The sequence below is a fragment of the Pristiophorus japonicus genome, chromosome 23 (genome assembly GCF_044704955.1).
Source record: "Pristiophorus japonicus isolate sPriJap1 chromosome 23, sPriJap1.hap1, whole genome shotgun sequence".
Lineage (NCBI taxonomy): Eukaryota > Metazoa > Chordata > Chondrichthyes > Pristiophoridae > Pristiophorus > Pristiophorus japonicus.
Window position 1 is genome coordinate 15,823,328 of NC_091999.1, and position 17,594 is coordinate 15,840,921.

Sequence of the window (17,594 nt, forward strand, 5' to 3'; positions counted from 1 at the left end):
CCGCCAGAGGTGATGAAGCCTCTGTTTTTCCATAGTTGTCCAAAATCATGGACTACACCAAATGCATATCTTGAATCGGTATATATATTAGCAGATTGATTTTTAGCTAATATACATGCTCTAGTTAGGGCGAACAATTCAGCTGCCTGTGCCGAGGTTCCGGGGGGCAAGGCAAATGCCTCAACAATTTCATATGGGTTCACAATAGCATAGCCTGCCAGGAGCAAATTGTCTGATGGTCTGTGAGACGACCCATCTGTATAAATAATGAGATCGGGATTGTCCATTGGTTCCGTAAGCAAATCTGGTCTAGGCATGGTAGCCATCTCCACTGTTGACAGACAGTCGTGCTGGTCTGGGTCCTCTATTTCTCTAGTGGAGCTGGTAGGAACAAAAACAGCAGGGTTTACTGCAGGCGCACGGCGAAAAGTGTAGTTAGGGTGTGACAACAGCAGCACCTCGTAGCCTGTCCTTCGGGATGCTGTGAAATGCTGAGTTGCTGCGGAATTCAACAATAACAGCACCGCATGCGCGGTGATAACAGTGCACGGATAGTCCAATACAATTGGTACTGATTTTTCCACCATGACCGCAGTAGCGGCTACAGCACGCAGACAAGCAGGCATTCCTCGTACTACTGGGGGGAGCATTACCGAATAATAAGCAACTGGTCTATTTCCCCCACCATGTTCTTGGGTTAACACTGCTGTTGCGAATCCTTCTTTTTCAGTCACATACATTTGAAAAGGTTTCGAATAGTTCGGAAGTCCCAATGCTGGAGCGTTAGTAATAGCATTTTTTAACTGTTTAAATGCTTCTTCCCTCTCAGGGGTCCATTCCACTTTAGGTGGGGCTTCTTTTAGGGCAGCTGATCGTAGAGCCGCATCCCATTCCCGATAGTCGGGGATCCATTGTCTACAGTATCCCACCATCCCTAGAAAAGATAAAACATCCTTCTTTGTCCTTGGTGTGGGGGTGTTTTGGATGGTTTGAATTTTTTCAGGTCCCAGCTGCCTCTGCCCCTGGGATATACGAAACCCTAGGTACTGCACTTGGACTTGGCAGAATTGTAACTTTTGCAGTGAAACCCGATGCCCTCTTTCACATAGGTGCTGTAAAAGCTTTATAGAGTCTTGCATACATTCAAACCCGTGGCTGGAGGCCACGAGCAGATCGTCAGCGTATTGTAATAGCACCGACTGATCTGATAATGAGCAGTCCTCGAGGTCTCTTTTTACGGCTGCCGCATAAACTGCGGGGCTTTCGGTATATCCCTGGGGCAGCCTAGTCCACGTATACTGTTGCTTCTTATACGTGAAGGCAAACAAATATTGACTTTCCTCCTTTAAAGGGATGGAGAAGAATGCCGAACACAGATCTACTACAGTAAAGACAGTCGCTGTGGGTGGGATAGCGGATAGTATGATGTTGGTGTCCGGTACCACAGGGGTGATAGGGACTACTATCTTATTTATAGCTCTTAGATCTTGTACAAATCTCCACTCATTTGGTCTATTAATCTTCGGGATAGGCAGTATCGGCGTATTACACGGGCTCTGTGTCTTTTTCAGGACGCCTTGCTCTAACAGTGCTAAGATGACTGGCTCTATCCCTTCTTCCGCCTCCGGTGGCAGTCTGTACTGCCTTATACTTGGCAATACAGCATTTTTTATCAACTGTACCCTATGGGGCACCGCAGAATAGACTTGTCCAACATGGTTTTTATGTTTAGCCCAGAGTTCGGGGGACACTTGACTCAGTGCCATTGGTATGTTAGGGCTAGTTTGTCCGGGGGGTTGCTGTTTTTCAAACGTAGCATCGTGCCCTTTTCTCTCCCAGTGGAGAATTCCTCTGTCACGGGTGATAAATTCTAGCCGTATATCCTGCAGTTCTATCATCGCCCATGGTTGATAACCTGGTCGCTGTCTTTTCTCTTCTATGTCTAAGATCATCCTGCCCATGTCTTTAGGTTTTGCTGGGGGCTTTACAGCCAATGTCAGATGGGGTGTCGTATTTTCTTCTTTAAATCGTTTTTGTTGTAAGGCTGTTAGCTCCACGGCCACCCCCAACCCTTCAGATCCGAAATAAATGTGGGGAGTAGCTTCTATTACTTCGTTTTTATTTAAGAACGGTTGCACAAAGCGCTGATAGTCTTCAGCCCTGTGTCGAGTATACCAGGCTGTACAGTGAAGCTGAACTGCCTCAAAGCTTGTTAAGATGATATACAATAACTCTTTAATATTAGGGTCAATTTTAATCTTTAAGTTTTCCACTGCCTCTTTTATCAGGGGGGAGTAGAAGTTGCCACTCAGTTGCCAACTATAAAGGGCAGCACTTTCTTCATTCTTTTCCTCTTTCTCTCTTTCTATCCCATTAAAGAACTGATGAATGTTATTTGGAGGGATCTCCATAAACATCCCTTCCTTTGTGCAATATATTGTGGCTCCTAGTTTGCACAAAGTCTGTCTTCCTAATAGAGGGAGAGGGGTTGTCTTAGAGACTATCAGGGTTTCGTCATTAACTTGTTGTCCTTCAATTGTCAATTTAGTAGGTTCGGATAAAAAATCTTTCAAGGGGACGCCGGCCACACCCATGCTTAAAACAGTGGTGTTGCTTACGGGTAATCCCACAGAGGGCGGTACAGAGGACATAGTGGCGCCGGTATCCACCAGGAACTTTACATAAGTGTTTCCTACTTTTAGTATTGCTATAACACTCAAGTGCAGCACTTGGGGAATTTTGCAATGTTGAAGCTGTTGACTTTCGGATAAAATGTTAAATTGAAGGTCCGTCTGCAACCTCGGGTGGATATGAAAGGTCCCAGTGTATTACTCGAAACAGAGTAGGAGATTTGCCCCCGTGTCAATATTCCTAAAAATGTTGGTAAATGCTCACGAAAAGACGAGGTGCATATGTTTGTATATGGGGTTGGGGTTGAAGACCAGTTTGTCACAGAGACACAATCCAAACTCTCACAGGACCAGGATAGCCGAGTGGTTAAGGCGCTGGCCTTAAAATTCAATGCGTTTTTCTCGAGTGGGTTCGTACCTCACTCCTGGTATCTGTTTAATATAACACGGATTTCCTCCCATTCTGATCAGTGAGACCGGATTTTCATCGGTGAATCAGCAATTTTCTGTAACAATGTGACTCTCTGAACCGATAATGAAATGAAATTGTGAAATGTATCTGTGTCGCTCTGTCTCTGCCTCTCTCTCTCTCTCTTCAGAGAGTTGTGTTTTTGTTTGTATGTTTGAGTCTTTGTCTGTCTCTGTTTGTCTCTGTCTCTCAATCTGTCTCTTTCTCACGGTGCCACGTCTGTTCCAATGGGATTCTGTCTGACTGGCTCTCTCTTTCCCATCATTTCGGTCTGTCCATGTCTTTGCCTGCCTCTGTTAGTCCCTGCCTGTAAGCTGAGAAGTATTTCCATCATTTTGTGTTTTAGTCTCTATCGCTCTCTCTCCATCTGTCTCTCTCCTTGTCACAGTCTTTATCATTGTCTTTCTATCACTCTTTCCCTCTCTCTAATAGATCACACACACACATCTCTGTATATGTATATGTTTGAGTCTTTTTCTCACTCAGTCTGCGTCTCCTTCTCAGTCTCACACTTTCTGTCTCTCGTTGTCTCTATCTCGCTGTCTGTCTCTCCCTGTTTGTCGTTTTGTCTCTGTCTCTCAATGTGTCTGTCGACTTCTCATGGTGTCCAGTTCTGTTCACAGTAGCTCGATTTCTGCTCTGACAGAACTGGCACACGTCAGTTCCTCTTTAGTATAGTGGAGAGTATCCCCGCCTGTCACGCGGGAGACCGAGGTGCAATTCCCCGACGAGGAGGCAGTTGTTTCAAAATGTAGAATTTTACTTCTGTTTCTTGGAAGAGATTCATATTAAAAAGTTCCAGAGCAGTATCGAACTGTAAAAATACAGGTAGAGGAGATTGCCTCGTCCAGATTTTTAGCAAACGGAGAATTTTTCAGGAGTCTTTGGCCGTCTGCTGCACAGAGATGGATGACTGAGTTTTTTCTGAGTAACGTTTAAAAAGGCAGCCACATAGTAGTCGTGGCCGAGTGGTTAAGTCGATGGACTAGAAATCCATTGGGTTATCCCGTGCAGGTTCGAATCCTGCCGACTACGATTCTCAGAATTTTTCATTCCATTTCACAATTTAACCGGTTCTCTGCCAAACTGATCCTGAGATAGATGGAATAACGTCCCACACCTTTCAACACTCACATTTATTTCTCATTTTTATTAATCTGCAATATTCACGATACATCCGTTTCAAAAATCGCAAACATCAGTCAAAGTTGCGACAGTGATTCAGCCTGTCTATCCCACAAGATGACGAAGGCATCTGTGCATGCCCGTTGGTGCGTGCAAATTTTTGGTTATGTGTGTTTGTGTCTCTGTGTCTGTCAATCTCTATATATGTCTCTGTGTATGTGCAACTGTCTGTGGAAATCATCACCATGAATTTGGTATGTCCTGGAACTTATAAAAAAGACTTGGGGGAAATAATAAGGTTGTGAACTTTTGTATCGGCTTTGGTTCAGTGGCAGCACTCTCGACTGAATCGGGAGTTTGTGTGTTCAAGTCGCACTTCTCAGACTTGAGCATTATCATCTTGCCTAACACTCAAGTGCAGCACTTGGGGAATTTTGCAATGTTGAAGCTGTTGACTTTCGGATGAAATGTTAAATTGAAGCTCCGTCTGCACCCTCGGGTGGATATGAAAGAAAATATCCCAGTGCAGTACTCGACTAAGAATAGGAGAGTTGCCCCCGTCTCAATATTACTAAAAATGTTCGTAAATGCTCACTGAAAGCCGATGTGCATGTGTTTGTATGTGGGGTTGGGGTTGAAGTCCAGATTCTGACAGAGTGGAATGCAGGTACTTACAGGACCAGGATAGCCGAGTGGTTGAGGCGCTGGCCTTAAAATTCAATGGGGTTTTTTCTCGAGTGGTTTCGTACCTCACTCCTGGTATCTGTTTAATTTAACTCGGATTTCCTCCCATTCTGATCAGTGAGACCGGATTTTCATCGGTGAATCAGCAATTTTCTGTAACAATGTGACACTATGAACCGATAATGAAATGAAATTGTGAAATATATCTGTGTCGCTCTGTCTCTGCCTCTCTCTCTCTCTTCAGAGAGTTGTGTATGTGTTTGTATGTTTGAGTCTATGTCTCTCTCAGTCTGACTCACTCTGTCTGTCCCTCTTTCTCTGTTTGTCTCTGTCTCTCAATCTGTCTCTTTCTCACGGTGCCACGTCTGTTCCAATTGGATTCTATCAGACTCTTTGTCTGACTGGCTCTCTCTTTCCCATCATTTCGGTCTGTCCATGCCTTTGCCTGTCTCTGTTAGTCCCTGCCTGTAAGCTGAGAAGTATTTCCATCATTTTCTGTTTTAGTCTCGATCGCTCTCTCTCCATCTGTCTCTCTCCTTGTCACTGTCTTTATCATTGTCTTTCTATCACTCTTTCCCTCTCTCTCTTCATAGATCACACACACACATCTCTGTATATGTATATGTTTGAGTCTTTTTCTCACTCAGGCTGCCTCTCCTTCTCAGTCTCACACTTTCTGTCTCTCGTTGTCTCTATCTCGCTGTCTGTCTCTCCCTGTTTGTCGTTTTGTCTCTGTCTCTCAATGTGTCTGTCGACTTCTCATGGTGTCCAGTTCTGTTCACAGTAGCTCGATTCCTGCTCTGACAGAACTGGCACACGTCAGTTCCTCTTTAGTATAGTGGTGAGTATCCCCGCCTGTCACGCGGGAGACCGAGGTGCAATTCCCCGACGGGGAGGCAGTTGTTTCAAAATGTAGAATTTTACTTCTGTTTCTTGGAAGAGATTCATATTAAAAAGTTCCAGAGCAATATCGAACTGTAAAAATACAGGTAGAGGAGATTGCCTCGTCCAGATTTTTAGCAAAGGGAGAATTTTTCAGGAGTCTTTGGCCGTCTGCTGCACAGAGATGGATGACTGAGTTTTTTCTGAGTAACGTTTAAAAAGGCAGCGACACAGTAGTCGTGGCCGAGTGGTTAAGTCGATGGACTAGAAATCCATTGGGTTATCCCGCGCAGGTTCGAATCCTGCCGACTACGATTCTCAGCATTTTTCATTCCATTTCACAATTTAACCGGTTCTCTGCCAAACTGATCCTGAGATAGATGGAATAAGGTCCCACACCTTTCAACACTCACATTTATTTCTCATTTTTATTAATCTGCAATATTCACGATACATCCATTTCAAAAATCGCAAACATCAGTCAAAGTTGCGACAGTGATTCAGCCTGTCTATCCCTCGAGATGACGAAGGCATCTGTGCATGCCCGTTGGTGCGTGCAAATTTTTGGTTATGTGTGTATGTGTGTCTGTGTCTCTCTATCTCTATATATGTCTCTGTGTATGTGCAATTGTCTGTGGAAATCATCACCATGAATTTGGTATGTCCTGGAACTTATAAAAATGATATGCTCAAGTCCAAGGAGTGCGACTTGAACACACAAACTCCTGATTCAGTCGAGAATGCTGCCACTGAACCAAAGCCGATACAAATGTTCACAACCGTATTATTTTCCCCAAGTGTTTTGTATAAGTTCCAGGACATACCAAATTCATGGTGATGATTTCCACAGACAATTGCACATATACAGCGACAAAAATAGAGATAGACAGACACAGAGACACACACACATAACCAAAAATTTACACGCACCAACGGGCATGCACAGATGCCTTAGACATCTCGAGGGATAGACAGGCTGAATCACTGTCGCAACTTTGACTGATTTTTGCGATTTTTTAATCGTGAATATTGCAGATTAATAAAAATGAGAAACAAATATCAATGTTGAAAGGTGTGGGACGTTATTCCATTTATCTCATGATCAGTTTGGCAGAGAACTGGTTAAATTGTGAAATGGAATGAAAAACGCTGAGAATCGTATGTGGCAGGATTCGAACCTGCGTGGGAAAATCCCAATGGATTTCTAGTCCATCGCCTTAACCACTCGGCCACGACTACTGTATCGTTTGCTTTTTAAACGTTGCTCAGAAAAAAAATCAGTCATCTATCTCTGTGCAGCAGACGGTCAAAGATTCCTGAAAAAGTCTCCGTTTGCTCAAAATCTGGAAGAGGCAAAATCCTCCACCTGTATTTTCACAGTTCGATGTCGCTCTGGAATTTTTAATATGCATCTCTACCAAGAAACAGAAGTAAAATTCAACATTTTGAAACAACTGCCTCCCCATCGGGGAATTGAACCCCGGTCTCCCGCATGACAGGCGGGGATACTCACCACTATACTAACGAGGAACTGACGGATGTTTACTCTGTCGGAGCAGGAATCGAGCTGTGAACAGAACTGGACACCATGAGAAGTCGACAGACACATTGAGAGACACAGACAAACTGACAAACAGGGAGAGACAGACACCGAGATAGAAACAACGAGAGACAGAAAGTGTGAGACTGAGAAGGAGAGGCAGAATGGGTGAGAAAAAGACTCAAACACAAACAGAGACAGAGATGTGTTCGTGTGTGATCTATTAAGAGAGAGAGGGAAAGAGTGAGAGAAAGACAATGATAAAGACAGTGATAAGGAGAGAGACAGATAGGGAGAGAGATAGAGACTAAAAAAGAAAATGATGGAAATACTTCTCAGGTTCGAGGCAGGGACAAACAGAGACAGGCAAAGACATGGACAGACCGAAATGATGGGAAAGAGAGAGCCAGTCAAACAAAGTATCTGAGAGAATCCCATTGGAACAGACGTGGGCACCGTGAGAAAGAGACAGATTGAGAGACTGAGACAAACGGAGAAACAGGAACAGACAGAGTGAGTCAGACTGAGAGAGACAAAGACTCAAACATAAAAACACATACACAGCTCTGTGAAGAGAGAGAGAGAGGCAGAGACCGAGCGACACAGATTTCACTATTTCACTATTTCATTTCATTATCGGTTCAGAGTGTCACATAGTTACAGAAAATTGTTGATACAACCGATGAAAATCGGATATCATTGATCAGAATGGGAGGAAATCCGTGTTAAATTAAATAGATACCAGGAGTGGGGAAGAACCCACGCTGGAAACACCCTTTAAAGTTTATGGCCAACGCTTAACCACTCGGCTATGCTGGTACTGTGAGAGTTTGGATTGTGTCTCTGTGACAAACTGGGCTTCAACCCCAACCATACATACAAACACATGCACATAGTCTTTTTGTGAGCATTTACGAATATTTTTAGGAATATTGACACGGGGGCAACTCTCCTACTCTGTTTCGAGTAATGCTCTGGGACCTTTCATATCCACCCGAGGTTGCAGACGGAGCTTCAATTTAACATTTCATCCGAAAGTCAACAGCTTCAACATTGCAAAATTCCCCAAGTGCTGCACTTGTGTGTTAGCCAAGATGATATGCTCAAGTCCAAGGAGTGCGACTTGAACACACAAACTCCTGATTCAGTCGAGAATGCGGCCACTGAACCAAAGCTGACACAAAAGTTCACAACCGTATTATTTTCCGCAAGTCTTTTTTATAAGATTCAGGACATACCAAATTTATGGTGATGATTTCCACAGACAATTGCACATATAGAGAGAAAAAATAGAGATAGACAGACACAGAGACACACACACACATAACCAAAAATTTACACGCACCAACGGGCATGCACAGATGCCTTAGACATCTAAGGGATAGACAGGCTGAATCACTGTCGCAACTTTGACTGATTTTTGCGATTTTTTAAACTGATGTATCGAGAATATTGCAGATTAATAAAAATGAGAAACAAATATCAGTGTTGAAAGGTATGGGACGTTATTCCATTTATCTCATGATCAGTTTGGCAGAGAACTGGTTAAAATGGAATGAAAAATGCTGAGAATCGTAGTCGACAGGATTCGAACCTGCGCGGAAAATCCCAATGAATTTCTAGTCCATCGCCTTAACCACTCGGCCACGACTACTGTGTCGCTGGCTTTTAAAACGTTACTCAGAAAAAAATCAGTCATCTATCTCTGTGCAGCAGACGGCCAAAGAATCCTGAAAAAGTCTCCGTTTGCTCAAAATCTGGAAGAGGCAAACTCCTCTACCTGTATTTTCACAGTTCGATGTTGCTCTGGAATTTTTAATATGTATCTTACCAAGAAACAGAAGTAAAATTCAACATTTTGAAACAACTGCCGCCCCGTCAGGGAATTGAACAATTGTCTCCCGCAAGGACAGGCGGGGATAGTGACCACTATCCAAACGAGGAACTAACGGATACTTGCTCTGTCGGAGCAGGAATCGAGCTGTGAACAGAACTGGACACCATGAGAAGTCGACAGACACATTGAGAGACAGAGATGTGTGTGTGTGTGATCTATTAAGAGAGAGAGGGAAAGAGTGAGAGAAAGACAATGATAAAGACAGTGACAAGGAGAGAGACAGATAGAGAGAGAGATAGAGACTAAAACAGAAAATGATGGAAATACTTCTCAGGTTCGAGGCAGGGACTAACAGACACAGGCAAAGACATGGACAGACCGAAATGATGGGAAAGAGAGAGCCAGTCAGACAAAGAATCTGAGAGAATCCCATTGGAACAGACGTGGGCACCGTGAGAAAGAGACAGATTGAGAGACTGAGACAAAAGGAGAAACAGGGACAGACTGAGAGAGACAAAGACTCAAACATAAAAACACATACACAGCTCTGTGAAGAGAGAGAGAGAGGCAGAGACCAAGCGACACAGATACATTTCACAATTTCATTTCATTATCGGTTCAGAGTGTCACATAGCTACAGAAAATTGTTGATTCAACCGATGAAAATCGGATATCACTGATCAGAATGGGAGCAAATCCGTGTTAAATTAAATAGATACCAGGAGTGGGGGAAAACCCACGCTGGAAACACCATTTGAAGTTTAAGGCCAACGCCTTAACCACTCGGCTATCTTGGTCCTGTGCGAGTTTGGTTTGTGTCTCTGTGACAAACTGGGCTTCAACCCCAACCCCACATACAAACACATGCACATAGTCTTTTAGTGAGCATTTCCGAACATTTTTAGGAATATTGACACGGGGGCAACTCTCCTACTCTGTTTCGAGTAATGCTCTGGGACCGTTCATATCCACCCGAGGGTGCAGACGGAGCTTCAATTTAACATTTCATTGGAAAGTCAACAGCTTCAACATTGCAAAATTCCCCAAGTGCTGCACTTGAGTGTTAGCCAAGATGATATGCTCAAGTCCAAGGAGTGCGACTTGAACACACAAAGTCCTGATTCAGTCGAGAATTCTGCCACTGAACCAAAGCCAATACAATAGATCACAACCGTATTATTTTCCCCAAGTATTTTTTTAAAGTTCCAGGACATACCAAATTCATGGTGATGATTTCCACAGATAGTTGCACATATACAGAGACAAAAATAGAGATAGACAGACACAGAGACACACACACACATAACCAAAAATTTACACGCACCAACGGGCATGCACAGATGCCTTAGTCATCTCGAGGGATAGACAGGCTGAATCACTGTCGCAACTTTGACTGATTTTTGCGATTTTTTAAACGGATGTATCGTGAATATTGCAGATTAATAAAAATGAGAAACAAATGTCAGTGTTGAAAGGTGTGGGACATTATTCCATTTATCTCATGATCAGTTTGGTAGAGAACTGGTTAAATTGTGAAATGGAATGAAAAATGCTGAGAATCGTAGACGGCATGATTCGAACCTGCGCGGAAAAATCCAATGGATTTCTAGTCCATCGCCTTAACCACTCAGCCACGACTACTGTGTCGCTGGCTTTTTAAACGTCACTAAGAAAAAAATCAGTCATCTATCTCTGTGCAGCAGACGGCCAAAGAATCCTGAAAAAGTCTCCGTTTGCTCAAAATCTGGAAGAGGCAAACTCCTCTACCTGTATTTTCACAGTTCGATGTCGCTCTGGAATTTTTAATATGTATCTTACCAAGAAACAGAAGTAAAATTTAACATTTTGAAACAACTGCCTCCCCATCAGGGAATTGAATCCTGGTCTCCCGCATGACAGGCGGGGATACTCACCACTATACTAACGAGGAACTGACGGGAACCTGCTCTGTCGGAGCAGGAATCGAGCTGTGAACAGAACTGGACACCATGAGAAGTCGACAGACACATTGAGAGACAGAGACAAACCGACAAACAGGGAGAGACAGACACCGAGATAAAAACAACGAGAGACAGAAAGTGTGAGACTGAGAAGGAGAGGCAGAATGGGTGAGAAAAAGAATGGGTGAGATAAAGACTCAAACACATACAGAGACAGAGATGTGTGTGTGTGTGTGATCTATAAAGAGAGAGAGGGAAAGAGTGAGAGAAAGACAATGATAAAGACAGTGACAAGGAGAGAGACAGATAGAGAGAGAGATAGAGACTAAAACAGAAAATGATGGAAATACTTCTCAGGTTCGAGGCAGGGACTAACAGAGACAGGCAAAGACATGGACAGACCGAAATGATGGGAAAGAGAGATCCGGTCAGAAAAATAATCTGAGAGAATCCCATTGGAACAGACGTGGGCACCGTGAGAAAGAGACAGATTGAGAGACTGAGACAAACGGAGAAACAGGGACAGACAGAGTGAGTCAGACTGAGAGAGACAAAGACTCAAACATACAAACACATACACAGCTCTGTGAAGAGAGAGAGAGAGGCAGAGACCGAGCGACACAGATATATTTCACAATTTCATTTCATTATCGGTTCAGAGTGTCACATAGTTATAGAAAATTGTTGATTCAACCGATGAAAATCGGATATCACTGATCAGAATGGGAGCAAATCCGTGTTAAATTAAATAGATACCAGGAGTGGTGAAGAACCCACGCTGGAAAAACCCTTTGAAGTTTAAGGCCAACGCCTTAACCAAACGGCTATCATGGTCCTGTGCGAGCTTGGTTTGTGTCTCTGTGACAAACTGGGCTTCAACCCCAACCCCACATACAAACACATGCACATAGTCTTTTAGTGAGCATTTCCGAACATTTTTAGGAATATTGACACGGGGGCAACTCTCCTACTCTGTTTCGAGTAATGCACTGGGAACTTTCATATCCACCCGAGGGTGCAGACGGAGCTTCAATTTAACATTTCATTGGAAGGTCAACAGCTTCAACATTGCAAAATTCCCCAAGTGCTGCACTTGAGTGTTAGCCAAGATGATATGCTCAAGTCCAAGGAGTGCGACTTGAACACACAAAGTCCTGATTCAGTCGAGAATTCTGCCACTGAACCAAAGCCAATACAAAAGTTCACAACCGTATTATTTTCCGCAAGTGTTTTGTATAAGTTCCAGGACATACCAAATTGATGGTGATGATTTCCACAGACAGTTGAACATATACAGAGACAAAAATAGAGATAGACAGACAGAGACACACACACATAACCAAAAATTTACACGCACCAACGGGCATGCACAGATGCCTTAGACATCTCGAGGGATAGACAGGCTGAATCACTGTTGCAACTTTGACTGATTTTTGCGATTTTTTAAACGGATGTATCGTGAATATTGCAGATTAATAAAAATGAGAAACAAATGTCAGTGTTGAAAGGTGTGGGACGTTATTCCATTTATCTCATGATAAGTTTGGCTGAGAACTGGTTAAATTGTGAAATGGAATGAAAACTGCTGAGAATCGTAGTTGGCATGATTCGAACCTGCGCGGGAAAATCCCAATGGATTTCTTGTCCATCGCCTTAACCACTCGGCCACGACTACTGTGTCGCTGAATTTTTAAACGTTACTCAGAAAAAACTCAGTAATCCATCTCTGTGCAGCAGACTGCCAAAGAATCCTGAAAAAGTCTCCGTTTGCTAAAAATCTGGAAGAGGCAAACTCCTCTATCTGTATTTTTGCAGTTCGATATAGCTCTGGAATTTTTAATATGTATCTCCACCAAGAAACAGAAGTAAAATTCAATGTTTTGAAACAACTACCTCCCCGTCGGGGAATTGAACCCCGGTCTCCCGCGTGACAGGCGGGGATACTCACCACTATACTAACGAGGAACTGACGGGAACCTGCTCTGTCGGAGCAGGAATCGAGCTGTGAACAGAACTGGACACCATGAGAAGTCGACAGACACATTGAGAGGCACAGACAAACCGACAAACAGGGAGAGACAGACACCGAGATAGAAACAACGAGAGACAGAAAGTGTGAGACTGAGAAGGAAAGGCAGAATGGGTGAGAAAAAGACTCAAACACATACAGAGACGGAGATGTGTGTGTGTGTGATCTATTCAGAGAGAGAGGGAAAGAGTGAGAGAAAGACAATGATAAAGACAGTGACAAGGAGAGAGACAGATAGAGAGAGAGAGATAGAGACTAAAACAGAAAATGATGGAAATACTTCTCAGGTTCGAGGCAGGGACTAACAGAGACAGGCAAAGACATGGACAGACCGAAATGATGGGAAAGAGAGAAGTGCATGACCTCACACTTTCCAACATTATACTCCATCTGACAAATTTTTGCCCATTCATTTTGGCTGTCTATTTTCTTTGTCAGGTTTTTTGTGTCCTCACAGATTGCTTTTCCTCCCATCGTTGTATCGTCAGCAAACTTGGCTTCGTTACACTCAGTACCTTCTTCCAAATCGTTAATATAGATCGTCAATATTTGAGAGCCCAGCACTGATCCCTGCAGCAACCCACTAGTTACTGGTTGCCAACCCAAGAATGAACCATTTATCCCGACTCTCTGTATTCTTTTCGTTAGCCAATCCTCTATACATGCTAATATATTACCCCCAACCTCGTGAACTTTATCTTGTGCAGTAACCTTTTATGTGGCACCTTGACAAATGCCTTCTGCAAGACCAAATACATCACATCCACTGGTTCCCCTTTATCCACCCTCTTCATTGCATCCACAAAGAACTCCGGCAAATTTGTCAAGCAAGGCTTCCCCTTCATAAATCCATGCTGACACTGTCTGACCGAATTTTGCTTTTCCCAATCTCCATCTATTGTTTCTTTAATAATGGACTCCAACATTTTCCCAACGACAGATGTTAGGCTAACTGGTCTATAGTTTCTTGCTTGGTGTCTGCCTCCTTTTTTAAAGTAGTGGTGTTACATTTGCAGTTTTCCAATCTGCTGGGAGCTCCCCAGAATCCAGGGAATTTTGGTAAATTACAACCAATGCATCCACTATCCCTGCCACTATTTCTCTTAAGACCCTAGGATGCAAGCCATCAGGTCCAGGGGATTTATCTTCCTTTTGTCCCGTTATCTTACTGAGTACCACCTCCTTAGAGATTGTAATTGTGTTAAGTTCCTCCCCCTACCCCCCACCCCCCACCCACACAGCCCCTTGACTATCCACTGCCGTATTATTGCTACTGCCCACTACCTTAAAGACTGATACAAAATATTTGTTCAGAGTTTCTGCCATCTCCATGTTCCCCATTACTAATTCCAGTCGGGCGAACTGTAGTCTGGAAATAGGAGACTGAGTGTTAGGGTTAATTGGTGTTGTTGAGATTAGAGCAGGATTGGAGGTGGTTACTTTGCTCCTCAGTCTGTTAAAACGTTTGGACATGGGAGTCATTTAAAGAGGCTAATCCAAAACCAAAAATCATTGTACGTGCCCTCCCTGACAGGAGGGCTGCACTCGCATATTTGGCCTGGTCAAAATTAAATGGTATTAGATCAGAATTGGACTTTTCCCAGCGATCACACAGCTGCCAATATCAATGTTTAAAAATGTATAGAGACATTGAAGTTGAGAACGTGGGAATTGTATAGGGACGGTATAAGATAACAAACAATTCATGGTGGAATAGCCATGACATCTCAGACTCGCGACTGCGAAATGTTACAGCTCTAACACATATTGAAACAAAACCCACAGCTTGCAGAAAAACCTCAAGGTCTTATTAAATCATGTTATTAACCTGAAACATTGACAGAAGGTCTTTGTTTAAAATCGGACCATGCTTGGGTCGGCTTATGAGTGGACAAAGGGAAGAAGGGATCAAAAGAGATGGGCTGAGCTGGGATGTCACTCTGGCCCTATCTTGTTATCTTTTGCCGAAAATGTATAACCATCGTCCCTTTACAATGTAACGTCACTTTGTCTGTAGGAAGTGAGTGCGTTCGAACAGACTTGCATTCCTTCTGTCTGATAAAGTCCCCGATCGGGATTTGCTTTTTAAATAAAAGCTTGCTTTGTTTAAAGCACAAACTGTATTCGTTTCAGTAATTTTGCTGAACCAGATTGAGGTAAAAGAATCCAGGAATCAACATTTGGTGTCAGAAGTGGGATCTCAACGGACGACTGCCGAAAACTTGCGAATTAAGAGCCAGACTAGCCTTGGACGAGACGAGGGGAAAGTGGCCACTAGTGTGAGTATGATTTCAATACTGCTCCAATTTCCCCCGGTTTCAAATGTCTGAGGAAAGTTTAGCCACTCGCTGGTTCTCAGGTAGTGTCTGAACGAGATCCAGGACAATCTGGTGAATACCTTTCAAACTTAGAATAGGGATAGAGATAGGGAAATTGCGCGATGACGCAAACCAAGCGGCGACTTGGAAAGATAGGTGATAGTTAGAGCTAGATAGGGATAGATGATCAATCATGGATCTAAAAATTAATAGGAAAGAAAAGAGACTCTTGTGAACGTCTGTTTAAATGAGAAATGCTTCTGTGATTTTACTGTAAAAAAAAAAGCCGGGGAGTTGTGGTTTGTTTTATCTCAAACAGAATGAAAGTTTTTTTTAACCCTTCATAGTGTTGTCCTGTATGTGGGAAGTTTAAGAGTGTGAACCTTATTAAATTACGTATGTTCGGATGATAAGTTACGGAGCCAGGAAATGCACAAAGGATAGGGTTGTTGAGTTAAAAAAAAAAGAAAAAAATTACATGGTCCCGGTGGTTAAAAAAAAAGATGTAACATGCTCACTTACTTGTCGAAAGAAAACATTCAGAGAAGGCACAGCAAAACAACTGAGATGGATTCAAAAGGATTCAAAAAAATATATTATATTAAATAACACGACCTTGAGGCTGGAACAATTGAGATAACGAAAAGCAGTCCGCAGCCTACGTGCCAGACTTCTCTCTAGTTATGGAAAAGACAAATAAAAGTAACGTGCTAAATAGGTGCTGAAAAGAAAAATGTCCTGGTATTTTAAATTATGAGAAAAATTCCACTGCAGTCTAAAAAAAAAATCACTCCTCTCCAATTGGCAGAAAAACTCCATTAAATTAGGGATTTCATTGACTGATTGGATTTAAACTGCGCAGTGACGTGAAAGGATAGGGAAATTTGGAGACTAAAAGAAATTAAATAAGGCTCATAAAAAATCAAATTTAGAAAATTAGGCTCACAGGAAATTAAGTAAGGCTTATGGGGAATTAAATAGAGTATAGGTGTTCAAGTCAGGTGTGACGTCGACCTCGTATATCACTTGGCCCGTCCAGGCACTGATTGAATTTAAATCACCCAGCAACTCGAAAGGTAGGGCCGACGCGGATGCGCAGCGGCGCGAACGCGCAGCGACGTGAGACGTGCGGCGGTGCGAGCATGCGGCCGAGTAAAGGAGGGCTGATGCAGATGCGCAGCAGCATGGAACGCGTAGCGACGCGAGACGTGCGGCGGCCGCGAGCGTGCGGCCGAGTGAAGGAGGGCTGACGCAGACGCGCAGCAGTGTGGAACGCATGGTGGCGCGGGACGTGCGACGGCGCGAGCGCGCGGCCGAGTGAACGTGGGACGACGTGAACGCGCGGCAACGCGAACCGCGGGGTGATATCAAAGTCAGTGCTGGTGTCAGTAAGTCTTTGTTTATTTTAAGTGTTTTAAATCGCGCGGCGACGTGAACCGCGGGGCGACGCGTATCAGTGTTAGATTTAGTAAAGTCTTTGTTTATTTTAAGTGTTTTAAATCACGCGGCGATGCGAACCGCGGGGCGATGCGGATCAGTGTTAGATTTAGTGAAGTCTGTTTATTTTGAGTTTGTTCAAAGTCAGTGTTAGTTTCATAAAGTCTGTATTTATTTTAAGTATGTTCAAATTGCACGACGACACGAACGCGTAACGACACGGTAATACGAGGGGCAGCGTGAAAATGGGTAATCAGTTGGATAAAACAATGGATGCGGACAGTCCGCTACAAAAGTTATGTGAGGAATTCCCTGAAAGAGCAGAAGACTTTAGAAAATTATCAGGAGCCCTGAACAAATTATTAGGAGATGACCAGTGGCCTCTAGGTGGCACTAGAAGCGTAGAGGTAGCAAAAAAAAGCACAGGGATTGTCAAAAATTAAAAGATGCATCACTTCTGTCAAGTTGGCAAATAAATGCTATTAAATTGGGATTCTCATTGACAGAGGGAACACATGTTAAAACTGTAGACGTCTTAAAAAAAAAGAATGTGTGCACGAGAAACTTACTAAGAGATCCTCTGGGACCTCTGAGAAAGGTATTGACCGACTACGTAGTCAAATGGCTGGCTTTGTGTTAACCGAGGCTGATGATGAAATTGGTGAGTGGTCACTGACTCAGCGCCCAACGCCGCCTCCCGCAC

The 17,594-nt window shown here is 43.4% G+C and overlaps 5 non-coding genes across 5 annotated transcripts; 2 read left to right on the forward strand and 3 right to left on the reverse strand.

Annotated features, from left to right (window-relative positions):
- The first annotated feature begins 4,053 nt into the window (after window positions 1–4,053).
- Window positions 4,054–4,134, forward strand: trnas-aga (transfer RNA serine (anticodon AGA)). Its single transcript has one exon. It is a non-coding gene; the product is annotated as a tRNA-Ser (tRNA).
- Window positions 4,135–6,023: 1,889 nt separating this feature from the next.
- trnas-aga (transfer RNA serine (anticodon AGA)) lies at window positions 6,024–6,104 on the forward strand. The gene has a single exon. It is a non-coding gene; the product is annotated as a tRNA-Ser (tRNA).
- A 1,144-nt stretch (window positions 6,105–7,248) lies between these two features.
- On the reverse strand, window positions 7,249–7,320 carry trnad-guc (transfer RNA aspartic acid (anticodon GUC)). Its single transcript has one exon. It is a non-coding gene; the product is annotated as a tRNA-Asp (tRNA).
- A 1,583-nt stretch (window positions 7,321–8,903) lies between these two features.
- On the reverse strand, window positions 8,904–8,984 carry trnas-aga (transfer RNA serine (anticodon AGA)). The gene has a single exon. It is a non-coding gene; the product is annotated as a tRNA-Ser (tRNA).
- Window positions 8,985–13,000: 4,016 nt separating this feature from the next.
- On the reverse strand, window positions 13,001–13,072 carry trnad-guc (transfer RNA aspartic acid (anticodon GUC)). The gene has a single exon. It is a non-coding gene; the product is annotated as a tRNA-Asp (tRNA).
- Between the last annotated feature and the right edge of the window lie 4,522 nt (window positions 13,073–17,594).